Genomic DNA, 7,939 nt, shown 5'->3' on the forward strand with positions numbered 1-7,939 from the left:
TAATGTAGCTTGCAAATGCTTTGTTACTTGATGTGTGTCAAAGCAAAAGGTTAATAATTATAATGCCTTGTAATCCTGTTTGTTTTCAAAGCGATCTGTAGGAACTTATTATGTAAATAGATTTAGCCTGGCATTTTCTACATGGGGTGTTTTGCAAATAGAGTAACTTGGAGAATTTTGCTTTTAAAAGTATTTTTTTTTTATTCCTTACTTACAAAATTTCCATCATGTTCAGATTAAAAATGGAAACACTAAAAATGTTGAAATAATATGGAACTTTCTAGGGCGGCAGTTCTCAGCTTGTGGATCCAGACCCCTTTGGGGAACCCCTGTCTCCAACAATATTGACTTATAGCAGTAGCAAAATTATAGTTATAAAGCAGCAAAGAAAATAGTTTTATGGTTGGGGGTCACCACAACATGAGGAACTGCATTCAAGGGTCCTATCATTAGAAAGGTTGAGAACCACTGCTCTAGAGGGATAAACCTGAGGAACAGAAACATAATTGGTATTATTAGTAGATAGAAGATTATATTCAAATCTTGAATGGAAGATGAATGTTTGTGGCATTAAAAAAAGTACAGTCCAAGGGCTTTCATCACAGCTGCCGAAGGGAGGGTATCTGTTTTGTCTTACCACAGCAACATATTCAGTCTGGCCACCTTATTAACTTCAAGTTGCAGGGAAAATGGAAGGAGGTCAGAGATAAGTACCAGCTATGACAAAGCACCTACACAGACAGACACAGCAAAAAGCCAGTGTCCAGTTTGGAAAGAGCTGGGTCACAGGAGGAAACACGTGGTGACATCAACATGTTCGACAGAAGTAGCTTCATTAGCAAGTGGAGAATTGAGCTCAGTGGGATTGTGGGAAGGGCAAGACAGCAATTAAACATGGAGAATGAAACTTAGGAGTACACATTACAGACACATTGGCCTTCCCTATACCTGATGCCAAGTAAACAACTTCAACATGTACCCAGGGCCAGAATCTTAGCTTCTTTCACTTGTGATATAAAATTTTTTTCATTGTAATGAAGGATTTGCTTTATTTTACTCTCTGCTCAATTTTCAGAAGCATAAGCTCTTCCTTTCTTCCAGGACCAGTTCCCACAAAGATTTCAGTTCTAAGAAATCATGCAAAGGACAGGCAATTTCTGCCCCTTACCCCCTGAACAGGCACACTTTCCTAGTTGGCTCAAGGACCTGTATGTGTTGATGACCCTGATGAATAGGGCCAGCTCAGTTATGTTCCAAAGGTCATACTTGTCTATAGATTTTTGTGTACAATCTTTTTGACCAAAACCAAGAAAGCTATCACAGCATTTGAATGTGTATTCATTTCATATCTTTGTTTAATTTATAAAAAAAGTATCTGAGGTAATTTTAGTCTAAAATTAACCATTTTAAAGGCCTGAAATATCACACTGTATTAATATGTGAGATATTATAACCAAAAATTTAGTTCTAAAATACTGGGAAAACAGTCCAGTAATAAATAGAATCATTTGCAGAGAAACAAAATAAAAAATGCAGTCAATTCTTTATCTCAGTGATATGCAACCAGATAGGTAAGTTTCTCTGTTTGTCTTGGATCATGAACCCTTAGAGTTTCTTAGGAGTAAAATAGAAAAATTGTCCTAGTTTCATAAATGTCTTGGTCAAGGGGGTGGGAAGGAATAAGGAGACATAGGAGGAAATTAGTAAAGAGAAAAATTCTTGAGCCAATCATCACTCTCAGGTGCCTACAGGAATGACACTTTGTCTAGTAGATTTTTACCCAAGAGATTTGTAGGAGACAAATATAAGAACTGACGGTTTAAAAACAGCCAGAGAGCTTTCTGGAAAAGTGACCTTTCCACTTAGGAATAAAGACTTCCTAGAACTATAGGATTCCTTGTCTGATGACTACGGCCTGCTTCAACAAGGTGAGGGATGACTTATTTCGTAGGATTTTAAACACTTCATTCACTTTAATGCATAAAAACTAATAAGTATGCTGAGTTAAACCAATGTTTCAAGCCAGGAAAATACCTGTGCACAGCAAAGGTGATAGAGTCAGCATCTTGTCATAGATGTCTGTTTTTATTTATAGATTATAAACCTTGTGTCTATAGAAGTACATGATGGATGTGGCTTGTATAAAACAGGCATTCAAATACTATGGAGGATGCAAAGATGGTGACATGCATTTCCTATGTCCACAAAAGGCAGGGTCTTTTCCCAGAGGCATGACTTATTTAAACCAGTATCTAAACCATGCCCCTTTCTCCTTTAACTTTCTGGACTAGACATATAAGTAAACAGAAACTCTTGTGTTATTAGATCTTGTGTTATTAACTCTGGGCTTTGGGGGATTTTTGGGGTCTGGTTTCATCAGGACCCCAACTGTTGAAATGTCTGCCTATAAGTAAAGATAGGAATTCACATGCAGTCCTCACAGCCTTTAAGAGAGTCAGTGGGGAAGTATTTAGAAGTAGTAGAGTATTCCCTGAGTTCTTCAAAGGGGCCAACTCTCAACTCTGGTTACTATAGCAGAAGGAGCAGAATGGTTTCACTGTATAGACAGCAAAGTCAGGGAGAGAAGGCATGCAGCTTACCTGGGAAGCAGCAGGAGAGGGGCTCCTGAGGCATGGAATACTGTCCCTGGAGCTAATGAGTGCATCAGAGCACTTCCTACAGGCAGATGCTAGCTCTGTTTTTGACCCAGGGTTAAAAACCCAAGAGAAAATACATAAAAATGTTTGCTGGATAAATTAAGGTTGATGAATGTGGTCATAGGAACAGTCATGATAACAGTTTTCAGCCTGAAGATGAATAGGAATCTGACTGAGGCTGTGGAATCAAAGTATGGACTCAGACACAAAAGATAAGCATAGTGGCTAGTTTTATGAATCTTGTCTGTGCCATAACATATTGTATGGACAAGCACTAGCCTAGTTGTCTGTGTGAACACATGTTTAAAGAGAAGATTGTTATGGAATAACCTTTTTGTACACTGTGAAGATGTGTCTTTGATAAGCTGCTTTCTGATTGGTTTAAATAAAAGAGCTGACTGGCCAATAGCTAGAGAGGAAGAGGTTAGGCAGGAGAGCCAAACTGAGGGGATGTTGGAAAGAAGAAGGATGGAGTCATGGGGAGTTGCCAGGAGACTTGGAAAGAAGCAAGATGAACATGCCTTGCTGAAAAAAGGTGCCACTACATGGCAGAGCACAGATGAGAAATATGGGTTAATTTCAAATGTAAGATCTAGCTAGTAACAAGCCTAAGTTATCAGCTGAGTATTTATAATTATTAATAAGTTTCTGCATGGTTATTTTGGGAGCTTGCTAGTGGTCCCAATAAAAGACTCCACCTACAGGAGATTAATATTTAAATCATTGAAATGTTGAATAAAAGATTATCACTTTCCATAATGTGCAGGGCCTTATCTAATTGGTGGAAAGCTTTAAGAGAAAGACATGAAGTTCCATTAAGGAAGATAGAATTGACCTCCAATCTGCCTTGGACTTGCAGTACAACATGATCACTAGATTTCTAACCTACCACATGAGGGTCAAACAGTGAGTCAAATCACAGAAAGCAGATTTTTCCTATCTTGTTTCTTAGTTGTTTTTCTTTTTTCTATTTCATGGCTTTTGTTTGTTTGTTTTGGTTTGGTTTTCTTTTCTTTTCTTTTTTGTCCCTAATTTCTTTATCAACACTGAGGGGACTCTTGACTTTTTTTTCTTCTTCTTTCCTTCTTATATTTTTTTCTTTTCCATTTTTCAAGACTGTGTTTCTCTGTATAACAGTCCTGACTGTCCTAGAACTCACTCTGTAGTCCAGGCTGGCCTCAAACTCACAGAGATCTGTCTGCCTCTGTATCCAAAGTGTTGGGATTAAAGGCATGCATCACTGTCACCACTGGCCAGCTCTATTTTTCTTTTATTGAAAATTGATTTTTTTTCTGATTACGGTTTCCCTTCCACTAACTTCTACCCTCCCATCTGAATCAACACTCTTTTTGTCTCTCATTAGGAAGCAAGCAGGCATATAAAAAATAATAGTAAAATAAAATAAGATAAAACAAATAAACTTGAATAGGACAAAACAAACAAACAAAAGAAAATGAGCCAATGAAAAAGCATGAGAAAAACGTATAGGTACAAAGACACACATATTTATACACACAGGGATCCCATAAAAAGACAAAACCAAAAGCCATAATATATATGTAAAGGACTGTAAGTTAAAAAAAAAAAAGAAAAGAAAATGCCCTAGAACACATAATGAGACAATCTCCAAAGATGTCACTGAGTTCGTTTTGGGTTGGACATCTACTGCTAGGTATGAGACCTGCTCTTAAGAGTGGTCTGTATCTTCATCAGACTGTTGGCAAGAACTAATGTTTTATTTGTGAGTAGATATCAATTGGAGATGGCTTATGGATTAGGGAATGGGGTCATGTGTCCATTTTTCTACTCAGTGCTGGGACCCTGTCTGATACAGACCCATGGGGGCCCTAAGCATGCTGCCACAGTCTCTATGAGTTCATATGTGCCATGGTCCTGCTGTGTTCCTCGGTGTCCTCCATCCCCTCTGGCTCTTACAATTTTTCCACCTACTCTTTCGAAGTATTCCCTGAGTCCAGAAGGGAGAGATTTGATGGAGATATTCCATTAGGACTAAGTGTTCTAAGATCTCTCATTCTTGGTACATTGTCCAGCTGGGGTTCTGTATTGTTCCCATCTACTGAACAAGAAAGCTTCTCTGATGATGGATGAGCAAGGCACTAGATCTATGAGTACAGCAGAATGTCATTAGGAGTCATTTTATGGCTATGTTCTTTTAGCAGAACACTAGTATTTGGTTTTCCCTTAGGACACTGGCCTATATGGTCTCAGGTTCTTGGCCACCCGAGCAGTGTCAGGGATGGGTTCCGTCTCATGGAGTGGACCTTACATCCAATCAGAGAGTGGTTGTTACTCTCACAAACTTTATGCCACTATTGCACTAGCTCATCTTCCAGGCAGGTCAGCACTGTAGATCGAAGAGTTGTTGCGGGGTTGGTGCTTTTTGATAATGTGCAGAATGTCTTCAATGAACACTAGTCCACAGGGAGGAAGGCTTTAGGCAGGCACCAGCTCAACTTCTCTGTGTTCAATGAGTTGTGTGGGTGTTGTCTTCAGCAAAAGGGTCTTATCATCAGTTTGTGTAGAGCAACCAATTAGCCTCGGCAATAGCCAGATTGTTGACTCTTTATTTTCTAGGTCCCCATATAATATATAGTTGGTGACTTTGTGCAGTGGTATGGTACATTAAAATTTTTTAAGCTTTTTTGAGATTTATTTATTAGTTGAAAATCGATTTTTTATACAATATATTCTGATTATATTTTCCCTCTTCACTTCCCAACCCACCCATATCCACATCTTTTCTTTCTCTTCTCATCAGAAGACAATCAAGGCATCTAAAAATAATATTAATAAAAAATAAAACCAAGCCAGAATAGGACAAAACAAACAAGAAAAAACAAAAAGAGACAAAGAAAAGCACACAAGAAACACATACAGACACCGAGAAACACATATTCATACGCACAAAAATACAACAAAATTTGAAACTACAATATATAAACAAAAGACATTAAATTTTTTGACATAATTATAGATTGGCATGCAGTTGTAAGGAATAATATGGGGGTTCTGTGTATACCTGACCATTTTTTCCAATGTTAGCATCTTAAAAATTTTAATTATATTAACTGACAAAATGTAACTGTATTACATTTATGGTTAGTGTCAACATATGTATACAATGTTGAATGATTAATAAGCAAATTAACAGATGCTTTATCTCATTTACTGGACATTTTTTGTAATGATACATTTAAATTTTACTCAGCTATTTTAAAATGTACTATTGATATTGATTGTAGTCATCCTTCTGTGAAAAATCTCACAAAACTGTTCCCCCTATCTAGCTGAAACTTTCCATGGCTTAAACTAATAACGTCACAGAGCCTCCTTCCTGCTCCCAAGTATGCTATGAGTTTTACTGATTCACATTCTACACTCAGATGAGACAGTGTGGAAGCTGCATTTTTTTGTGACTGGCACTTATTCTTGTGTCCTCAAGGTTCATCCATCTTCTTCCAAATGACAGAACTGCATTCTCTTGAAAGTCTGGCTAATTTTCCATGGTGTATTTGTACCACACTTTCTCATGTATTCAGCTGCTGAGGGACCCTTCCTTTGAATTCATGTCTTGGTTGTTGTAGACAATGCTGAATGAGTAGGAGAATCCCATTGACCACAACTGATTTCAATTCCTCTGTATTCTAAGATGTAGGACTGCTGGATCATAGAATATTCTTTTTTATATTTTTATTTTATAATTAATTTAATTTTACATATCAGCCACAGATACCCCTGTCCTTCCTCCTCCCACCCCGCAGCCTCTCCCCCAGTCAGCCCCCTCTCCCCCATTCCCACCTCCTCCAAGGCAAGGTCTCCCCTGAGGACTCAGCCCAGCCTGGTAGATTCAGCTGAGGCAGGTCCAGTCCCCTCCTCCCTACACCAAGGCTGAGCAAAGTGTCTCATCATAGGCTGTAGGTTCCAAAAAGCCAGCTCATGCACCAAGGACAGGTCCTGGTCCTATTGCCTGGGGGCCTCCTAAACAGTTCAAGCTCATCAACTGTCTCACTTATCCAGAGGGCCTGATCCAGTTACATGGGGGCTCCTCAGCTATTGGTTCATAGTTCATGAGTTTCCACTAGTTTAGCTCTTTGTCCCTGTGCTTTTTCCAATCATGGTCTTGATATCTCTTGCTCATACAATCCCTCCTCTCTCTCATTGACTGGACTCCTGGAGCTCCACCTGGGGCTTGGCCGTGGATCTCTGCATCTGCTTCCACCAGTCACTGGATGAGAGTTCTATCATGACAGTTAGGGTGTTTGGCCATCCCATCACCAGAGTAGGTCAGCTCAGGCTTTCTCTTGACCATTGCCAGTAGTCTATAGTGGAGATATCTTTGTGGATTTCTGGGGAGCTCTCTAGCACTCTGCTTCTTCCTATTCCCATGGGGTCTTCATTTATCATGGTATCTCTTTCCTTGTTCTCTCACTCTGTTCCTGATCCAGCTGGGATCTCCCGCTCCCCTAAGCTCTCTTTCCCCCTGCCCTTGCCCTCCATTACCGCACCTCACCCCCAGTTTGCTCATGTAGATCTCATCCATTTCTCTGTCATTGGGCGATCCCTGTGTCTTTCTTAGGGTCCTCTTTATTAGGTAGCCTCCCTGGAGCTGTGAGTTGCAGTCTGGTTATCCTTTGCTTTATATCTAGTATCTACTTATGAGTGAGTACATACCATGTTTGTCTTTCTGAGTCTGGGTTACCTCACTCAGGATGATATTTTCTAGTTCCATCCATTTGCCTGCAAACCTCATGATGTCATTGTTTTTCTCTTCTGAGTAGTACTCCATTGTGTATATGTACCACATTTTATTTACCCATTCTTCAGTTGAAGGGCATCTAGGTTGTTTCCAGGTTCTGGCTATTACAAATAATGCTGCTATGAACATAGTTGAGCATGTGTCCTTTTGGTATGATTGAGCATTCCTTGGGTATATGCCCAAGAATGGTATAGCTGGGTCTTGAGGGAGGTTGATTTCCAATTTTCTAAGAAAGCGCCATATTGATTTCCAAAGTGGCTGTACAAGTTTGCATTCTAATCAACAGTGGAGGAGTGTTCCCCTTGCTCCACATCCTCTCCAACATAAGCTGTCTTCAATGTTTTTGATCTTAGCCATTCTGACAGGTGTAAGATAGTATCTCAGAGTCATTTTGATTTGCATTTCCCAGATGATTAAGGATGTTGAGCAATTCCTTAAATGTCTTTCAGTCATTTGAGCTTCTTCTGTTGAGAATTCTCTGTTTAGCTCTATAGCCCATTTTTTA

This window comes from Peromyscus eremicus, chromosome 3, assembly GCF_949786415.1.
Source record: "Peromyscus eremicus chromosome 3, PerEre_H2_v1, whole genome shotgun sequence".
Taxonomy (NCBI): Eukaryota; Metazoa; Chordata; class Mammalia; order Rodentia; family Cricetidae; genus Peromyscus; species Peromyscus eremicus.